This window comes from Eleutherodactylus coqui, chromosome 7 (assembly GCF_035609145.1).
Source record: "Eleutherodactylus coqui strain aEleCoq1 chromosome 7, aEleCoq1.hap1, whole genome shotgun sequence".
Classification (NCBI taxonomy): domain Eukaryota; kingdom Metazoa; phylum Chordata; class Amphibia; order Anura; family Eleutherodactylidae; genus Eleutherodactylus; species Eleutherodactylus coqui.
In genome coordinates this window covers 43,272,009-43,281,863 of record NC_089843.1, presented here as the reverse complement: position 1 = coordinate 43,281,863, position 9,855 = coordinate 43,272,009, and positions in this window count along the sequence as shown.

Here is a 9,855-nt window from a genome sequence, read left to right as displayed (position 1 = left end):
TCCTTTTACAGTGCTCCCGCCGACTCAGCCTTGACTGGGGAGCGGTGACACAGTCTTGCTGGGGAGCCATAAAGCTGTCCAGGGCCTTAAAGAGTGCTGCACTGCCTGTGCTGTACATGCTGCTCGATCTCCGCACCTCCCCTGCTACCTGGCCCTGGGAACTGCACCTTCTGCCACTAGCGCTGTCGGATGGGAATTTTACCATCAACTTGTCCGCCAGGGTCCTGTGGTATAGCAACACTCTCGAACCCCTTTCCTCTTCGGGAATGAGAGTGGAAAGGTTATCCTTATACCGTGGGTTGAGCAGTGTGTACACCCAGTAATCCGTAGTGGCCAGAATACGGGCAACGCGAGGGTCACGAGAAAGGCATCCTAACATGAAGTCAGCCATGTGTGCCAGGGTACCTGTACGCAACACATGGCTGTCTTCACTAGGAAGATCACTTTCAGGATCCTCCTCCTCCTCCTCCTCCTCCTCCTCAGGCCATACACGCTGAAAGGATGACAGGCAAGCAGCATGGGTACCGTCAGCAGTGGGCCAAGCTGTCTCTTCCCCCTCCTCCTCATCCTCCTCCCCTCCTCCTCCTCCTCCTCAACGCGCTGAGATATAGACAGGAGGGTGCTCTGACTATCCAGCGACATACTGTCTTTCCCCGCCTCCGTTTCCGAGCGCAAAGCATCTGCCTTTATGCTTTGCAGGGAACTTCTCAAGAGGCATAGCAGAGGAATGGTGACGCTAATGATTGCAGCATCCCCGCTCACCACCTGGGTAGACTCCTCAAACTTTCCAAGGACCTGGCAGATGTCTGCCAACCAGGCCCACTCTTCTGAAAATAATTGAGGAGGCTGACTCCCACTGCGCCGCCCATGTTGGAGTTGGTATTCCACTATAGCTCTACGCTGCTCATAGAGCCTGGCCAACATGTGGAGCGTAGAGTTCCACTGTGTGGGCACGTCGCACAGCAGTCGGTGCACTGGCAGATTAAACCGATGTTGCAGGGTGCGTAGGGTGGCAGCGTCCATGTGGGACTTGCGGAAATGTGCGCAGAGCCGGCGCACCTTTACGAGCAGGTCTAACAAGCGTGGGTAGCTTTTCAGAAAGCGCTGAACCACCAAATTAAAGACGTGGGCCAGGCATGGCACGTGCGTGAGGCTGCCGAGCTGCAGAGCCGCCACCAGGTTACGCCCGTTGTCACACACGACCATGCCCGGTTGGAGGCTCAGCGGCGCAAGCCAACGGTCGGTCTGCTCTGTTAGACCCCGCAGCAGTTCGTGGGCCGTGTGCCTCTTATCTCCTAAGCTGAGTAGTTTCAGCACGGCCTGCTGACGCTTGCCCACCGCTGTGCTGCCACGCCGCGTGACACCGACTGCTGGTGACGTCCTGCTGCTGCTGACACATCTAGATTGCGAGACAGAGGTTGCGTAGGAGGAGGAGGAGTGTGGTTTAGTGGAGGAAGCATACACCGCCGAAGATACCACCACCGAGCTGGGGCCCGCAATTCTGGGGGTGGGTAGGACGTGAGCGGTCCCAGGCTCTGACTCTGTCCCAGCCTCCGCTAAATTCACCCAATGTGCCGTCAGGGAGATGTAGTGGCCCTGCCCGCCTGTGCTTGTCCACGTGTCCGTTGTTAAGTGGACCTTGGCAGTAACCGCGTTGGTGAGGGCGCGTACAATGTTGCGGGAGACGTGGTCGTGCAGGGCTGGGATGGCACATCGGGAAAAGTAGTGGCGACTGGGAACTGAGTAGCATGGGGCCGCCGCCACCATCATACTTTTGAAGGACTCCGTTTCCACAACCCTATACGGCAGCATCTGAAGGCTGATAAATTTGGCTATGTGGACGGTTAACGCTTGAGCGTGCGGGTGCGTGGCGGCGTACTTGCGCTTGTGCTCAAAGACTTGCGCTAGCGATGGCTGGACGGTGTGGTGCGAGACATTGCTGGATGGGGCCGATGACAGCGGAGGTGAGGGTGTGGGTGCAGGCCAGGAGACGGTAGTGCCTGTGTCCTCAGAGGGGGGTTGGATCTCAGTGGCAGGTTGGGGCACAGGGGGAGAGGCAGCGGTGCAAACCGGAAGCGGTGAACGGCCTTCGTCCCACTTTGTGGGGTGCTTGGCCATCATATGTCTGCGCATGCTGGTGGTGGTGAGGCTGTTGGTGGTGGCTCCCCGGCTGATCTTGGCGCGACAAAGGTTGCACACCACTGTTCGTCGGTCGTCAGGCGTCTCTGTGAAAAACTGCCAGACCTTAGAGCACCTCGGCCTCTGCAGGGTGGCATGGCGCGAGGGTGCGCTTTGGGAAACAGTTGGTGGATTATTCGGTCTGGCCCTGCCTCTACCCCTGGACACCGCACTGCCTCTTGCAACCTGCCCTGCTGCTGCCCTTGCCTCCCCCTCTGAAGACCTGTCCTGAGTAGGCGTTGCAAACCTGGTGGGGTCAGTCACCTCATCGTCCTGCTGCTCTTCCTCCGAATCCTCTGTGCGCTCCTCCCTCGGACTTACTGCCCTTACTACTACCTCACCGATAGACAACTGTGTCTCATCGTCATCGTCCTCCTCACCCACTGAAAGGTCTTGAGACAGTTGCCGGAAGTCCCCAGCCTCATCCCCCGGACCCCGGGAACTTTCCAATGGTTGGGCATCTGTGACGATAAACCCCTCTGGTGGGAGAGGAACCACTGCTGCCCAATCTGAGCAGGGGCCCGAGAACAGTTCCTGGGAGTCTTCCCGCTCCTGAGCATGTGTCATTGTAGTGGAGTGAGGAGGCTGGGAGGAAGGAGGAGCAGCAGCCAGAGGATTCGGATTTGCAGCACTGGACGGCGCAGAACTGTGGGTGGATGATAGGTTTCTCGAAGCACTTTCTGCCATCCACGACAGGACCTGCTCACACTGCTCATTTTCTAATAAAGGTCTCCCGCGTGGACCCATTAATTGTGCGATGAATGTGGGGACGCCAGAAACGTGCCTCTCTCCTAATCGCGCAGCAGTCGGCTGCGATACACCTGGATCAGGAGCTCGGCCTGTGCCCACACCCTCACTTGGGCCTACGCGTCCTCGGCCGCGTCCACGTCCTCTAGGCCTACCCCTACCCCTCAGCATGCTGTATTACCAGTGATTTGATTTCCCAGCCAGGAAATAAATTGGCGCAAGCCTGCAGGCCAAATAGAATTTTTGCCCTTTTTTTTAAAAGGAAAGGCCCACTGACTATATTCAATCAATTAATAAATGTGTTGTGTGGCCCTGCTGTGTGTCACAGAACTGCAGTGTTATTAACTGCAGCAGAGCGGTGATTTCCCAGCCAGGAAATAAATTGGCGCAAGCCTGCAGGCCAAATAGAATTTTTGCCCTTTTTTTTTAAAAGGAAAGGCCCACTGACTATATTCAATCAATAATGTGTTGTGGCCCTGCTGTGTGTCACAGAACTGCAGTGTTATTAACTGCAGCAGAGCGGTGATTTCCCAGCCAGGAAATAAATTGGCGCAAGCCTGCTGTTAAACTTAGCTGGCTGCGTATGATTTTTTTTACGTTCTCCACCCAGCACACACGTACCCAGAACGCTGAGGACTGTCAGAGGCAAGCCAAATAGAATTTTTGCCCTTTTTTTTTAAAAGGAAAGGCCCACTGACTATATTCAATCAATTAATAAATGTGTTGTGTGGCCCTGCTGTGTGTCACAGAACTGCAGTGTTATTAACTGCAGCAGAGCGGTGATTTCCCAGCCAGGAAATAAATTGGCGCAAGTCTGCAGGCCAAATAGAATTTTTGCCCTTTTTTTTAAAAGGAAAGGCCCACTGACTATATTCAATCAATAATGTGTTGTGGCCCTGCTGTGTGTCACAGAACTGCAGTGTTATTAACTGCAGCAGAGCGGTGATTTCCCAGCCAGGAAATAAATTGGCGCAAGCCTGCAGGCCAAATAGAATTTTTGCCCTTTTTTTTTTAAAGGAAAGGCCCACTGCGTATATTCAATCAATAAAATATGTCTTCTGGCCCTGCCTACACAATTCTGTCCCTGGAGTATTTATTACTGCAGGGCACAATGCTCTGCACGGCCGATTTCGAAAAAAAAAATGTGCAACACTGCTAACAGCAGCCTCCACACTACTGCACACTGTTAGATGTGGCCCTAAGAAGGACCGTTGGGGTTCTTGAAGCCTACACTAACTCCTAACGCTCTCCCTACAGCAGCTCCAACACTATAGCACTGTCCCTCAGCTATCTCACAACGCATCTGAGGCGAGCCGCGGGAGGGGCCGACTTTTATACTCGGGTGACATCTGATCTCCCCAGCCACTCACAGCAGGGGGGGTGGTATAGTGCTGGAACATCACAGGGGGAAGTTGTAATGCCTTCCCTGTCTTTCAATTGGCCAGAAAAGCGCGCTAACGTCTCAAAGAGGAAAGTGAAAGTAACCCAAACATCGCGTGGTGCTCGTTACGAGTAACGAGCATCCCGAACACCCTAATATTCGCCCGAGCATCAAGCTCGGACGAGTACGTTCGCTCATCTCTAGTTCCAACAACTCTCCGAGACTTAGTGCGGTGTTCACTCATTGTTAGCAGTAGTACTTATTCAGGACTGAAAGCACTGGTACTGCTGCCAAGAGAGTCCTGTTTACAATAGAAGTGAGGTTCTCTTCTGTGTCCTTAATTTCCTCACCTCCTTCTGATAAAATTTAAAGCACAGAGGTATTCCATGCAAATCTCTTTCTACCCTTCTGCCAAATCATACACCTTGGGCTGACTCATCAATGGAGAAACTAGGAGCACACCCCTCCTTTTCTTTATTAACTGCACCAATGACTCTGAATTTCGTGCTTTAGAAAAGACATCTCTATCTGGTGCATCTCCAAATCATAGTCCATGGTGACAAAATTACCTACAGTATCTCAAAATTAAGGAGCATATTAAGACACATATTTCTAAAGTAAAGGAGGTCTGCAGATCCGTAATTCTATAGTAACAGCAGTGTGATAGTGCCTTATCTCCCCATTTGCTTTTGGGCCACTTCTGGTTTTGGTTTACAAATACTGATGTCAAACATTGACCAAAACTCTGCCATAATAAAGTGACCTAAAGTCTGTTTTTTGTGCCCAAATACTAGTTTTTAATTATCAGGCTTGTTGAGTTGAAAACTGTTGCTTATTCTTAGATCTGGTTACTCATTTACAAGATATGTCATGTTTAGAGATGAGCGAGCACACTTGTCCGTGCTTGATGCTCCATCTAGTATTAGACTACTCGAGATGCTAGCTACTCGAGTCGAGCACCATGCGGTACTCGAGTAAATTTCATTTCCCTTCCCCGCATGTTTAGCGCCATTTTTTAGCCAATAAACATGCAGGGAAGGCTTTACCACTTCCTGCTGTGATGTGCTAACCCTCTCCATGTCTACAGCAGTGAGTGGCTGGCAGAATCAGGTGACCGCCCAGTATTAAAGCTGTTGCTGCCCGCGGCTCGCCTCAGACGCATGCTGACAGAGTTTAGGGATAGAGCTGCTGAGATAGGGAAAGTGTTAGTGTAGGGATTAGGTTGTGGATAGGCAGGGATCCTCACTACAAGGACCCAACAGTCCTTCTTAGGACTACTCCTCTCATTAGCATTAGCATTTTGGCTGGCTGGGACCAGTAGTTCACTAATTTTTTTTTTTCAAGCATCCCGGCTGTTTCTGCCCAAATGTGTTGGTGTACACTACATACCCGTGTGCGGGTGCTGTTTTGCAGTGTATCTACCAGTGCTATACAGTGAGTTATTTTTTCTGGCGCAGCTCAGAGGGTCTCAAATCTACCAGTCTCTGTGTGCGGGGAATGAGGCCTAGTTCTCATCGCTACACACTGGTTACATTTTTTCTGGCCTTGCTCACAGTTTCTCAAATCTAAAAGTCTCTGTGTGCAGTGAATTAGCCCTAGATCTCAGCGCTACACACTGGTTACATTTTTTCTGGCTCTGCATACAGCCTCTCATATCTACAAGTTTGTGGGCGGTGAATTAGGGCTAGGTATCTGAGGTATACAGTTGGTTAATTATTTCTGGCACAGCTCAGCGTCTCTCAAATCTACCAGTCTCTGTGTGTGGTCAATTATCCCGAGTTCTCAGTGCTATGGACTGGTTAAATTTTTTCTGGTCTTGCTCAAAGTTTCTCAAATCTACAAGTCTCTGTTTGCCCTATGAGCCCTATGTTACGGTTGTGTGGCAAACTAAGCATGCAGCATACACAATCGCGACCAAGGAGGACTGGGTATGCACACAGGTTTCACCAGGGTCACACGGTTTTCAGGCAAACTGACCCTGTCCTACCGGAGGATGATATGGCCCTACCTGAGTTGGGACATTGCCCCTATAAGGGCAGCCCAGCGGTCTTTGGATCTTGGCCCTAGCTGATCCTAGGAACCACTCACCAGAACAGGATGCATTCAAATGCCACATGACTGGGACTGAACAACAGGACACACAGAGCTAGAATACACAGCATTCAGCAGTCAAAATGCAACCACTAGTAACAGATAGGAAGCGGAATATAAATACCAGGTATTCGTTGACATTTTGTACAAAACATGAAAGCTAGCGGGCCACTTCACGGCTCCTGCGTATACTGCTAGTCCCTACACTAACCAGGAGTCCAGCAGAACCGGACACAGTTCACACAGTACGCTGCAACAGGAAAGGGACACAGATAGCAGGTCACACAGCAAGCTAACACAAAACTGACAGAATTAAAATGAACAAACGGACATGAACCAGCAAGACACAGATCCCAAAGCAAGCTTCAACAGACAAGGCTTCATGACTGCTCACCCTGAACACCAGACAAAGACTGACCAGGAGCTGGGTTTATATGTGAGCACAAACTCAGGAGATTTGCTAGCAGGAAGTACCACACCCAGCCAGCTCAATGAATTAACCCTGTGAGGTCTGTGCTGCTAGGAAGCTTAGAACTACAGATCCCAGCAGCACAGGTAACACCCTAGTTCTCAGCGCTACACACTGGTTACATTTTTTCTGGCCTTGCTCACAGTTTTTCAAATCTAAAAGTCTCTGTGCAGTGAATTAGCCCTAGATCTCAGCACTACACACTGGTTACATTTTTTCTGGCCCTGCATACAGCCTCTCATATCTAAAAGTCTGTGGGCAGTGAATTAGGGCTAGGTATCTGAGGTATACAGTGGGTTAATTATTTCTGGCACAGCTCAGTGTCTCTCAAATCTACCAGTCTCTGTGTGCAGTCAATTATCCCTAGTTCTCAGTGCTACACACTGGTTAAGTTTGTTCTGGCCTTGCTCAGAGTTTCTCAAATCTAAAAATCTCTGTGCACTGTGAATTATTCCTAGGTCTCAGTGCTATACACTGGTTAAATTTGTTCTGGCCTTGCTCAGAGTTTCTTAAATCGACCAGTCTCTGTGGGTGGTGACTTAAGCCTAGTTCGCAGCATTATACCTTGGTTAAATATTTTCTGGCCTTGCTCAGAATCTCTCAAATCTACCAGTCTCTGTGGGTGGTGAATTAGCCCCAGGGATCAGCGGTATCTACTGATTAAATTGTTTCTAGCCCTGCTGTATCCTTGTGATACGTATGGGATACGATTGAACTGGATGATTGTGTCAGAGGCAGGGAAATTAAGGTAATCAAATAACTAGTTGCCGTATGAGTTAACCAGAACTTCAATGAACTAATGACCCGTCTGAATATTCTGCTAACATTTGTTCAAAAGCAGAATATTTTGGACATATATGGTATGATACAGCAAGAATGACTCATAATACAACACAGATGTCGATAACTTCATGGACAAAATATTCAATATATTTTGTTGCCAATCATCTATTACGCATGTCTAGAACCTGAATAGCCATATTAGAATGACGTATATACCCATAACTGCGCAGAAGCAGATATGCCACGTAATGTAAGAACAGCATAAATAACAGTGATCTTCAAGGAGAATCTGGGACTCGTTTTGCTGTGGTCGATAGACGTATCGGCGTACTCCCGGATTCCTCCTATAAATCGTACCTGGAGATCCCCCGATTGCGGAGTGATGCTACAATATCCGGTGACGTATTGATGCTTATCTTTGTTACCCATGTGATCTCAATGCCTATATGTTAATTAACTATTTTACTTACATATACTAAAGAGTAAATAAACTTGTGTTTTATATTTGTTTTACCTCAGACTATGTGCTTAACTGGTATGTTAATGAGGTTAAAAAATTGCCAAAATCTTGAGCAGGTAAGACATAAATTGGCGTAGTCTGGCAGGATATATATATATATATATATATTGTTGTCTTTGGTAAGGTTATATTACTGTATAATTTGGTATTGTGACAGTGCTTCTCAGTGCACGGGGGGCTGCTGTCACCATATTAGATTTTTGGCCCATTGCCAAGGGGTTCAAATGGTTATAACTTTGCTTTGATAGGTGATAGAGTAATAATAGTAAATACAAATTGATAGTTGCAGTAAGTAGTCCTTGTTGAACCCATTGGCATACTGCCAAAATATTATGAGTTCTGTAACTTTGAGACAGGACTTGGGAAATTGGTGCCAATTTGCAGAGTGGGGTCTCGCAGTAAAGGGGACCTCTGTGCAAAATTTCACCAATTGGCACGTTGCCAAAATTTTCGGAGTTCTGTAACTTTGAGACAGGACTTGGGAGATTGGTGCCAATTTGCAGGGTGGTGTCTCGCAGTAAAGGGGACCTCTGTGCAAAATTTCACCAATTGGCACGTTGCCAAAATTTTCGGAGTTCTGTAACTTTGAGACAGGACTTGGGAAATTGGTGCCAATTTGCAGAGTGGGGTCTCGCAGTAAAGGGGACCTCTGTGCAAAATTTCACCAATTGGCACGTTGCCAAAATTTTCGGAGTTCTGTAACTTTGAGACAGGACTTGGGAAATTGGTGCCAATTTGCAGGGTGGTGTCTCGCAGTAAAGGGGACCTCTGTGCAAAGTTTCACCAATTGGCAAGTTGCCAAAATTTTGTGAGTTCTGTAAGGGGGAACTCTGCGCAAAAAGTTTCACCAATTGGCATTTTGCCAATAAGACAACAATATGTTTAGAAAAAGAACCAAGAAAGATAAAACTAAAATCGTTCAGAAAATAGACATCCCCGGCTGGTCCGAGGGTCCCTATGATATATTAGCTCAGGAGTTGATGCATAGTGGGCTTGCAGAATCATGGGATAGTAAGCTAAAAGATTCAGAGCCCCTCGATGTCGTTAAGGTACTCGAGGAGACCCCTGCCAAGGCAGGTGACGCAGTTCAGTTGGGTAGGAGAAATTGGGTATTGGCCTCAGCCTATAGGAATATCCATAAGAAGAAGTCCCAACTAATAAGAAAACTTAATCAGACGGAACAAAAGTTAGCAGAATCTGAAGGAAAGAGAGTGGTGTTGGAATGTAACCAAAGGCTGATAAAGGAAAAAATAGAACATTACCAGAATATTGCAGAAAAGGCTGTTGTAAAAGTTGCTCAGAATAAATATAAGGGGCGTAAAGGTAAAGTTGATAAGCGAAAGGTATTGAAAGCTATAGCTTCTGCTTCTGTGAACTGGGACCCAGATAGGTGGGATGGAGACTTATGGGATTCCTCATTTTCTTCGGGGGAGGAGGACTGGCATAAGGGGGATTGGGAAGACCCACCCAATCCAATAATTGATCCACCTGCTTTAAAACGTGCCCAGCCCATTAGCAGAAGGAAGGAAACTACTGAATATGGACCCGATACCCAGCCTATCGTAGGTCATGATGGGCAAAGGTTGCCCAGGTATGACGATCAGGGAAACTATATGTACGATGCCGATGGGAGACTGTTGGTGCAAGAAGAATTGGTGCCACATAGGCGCACCAGGCTTACCCTAG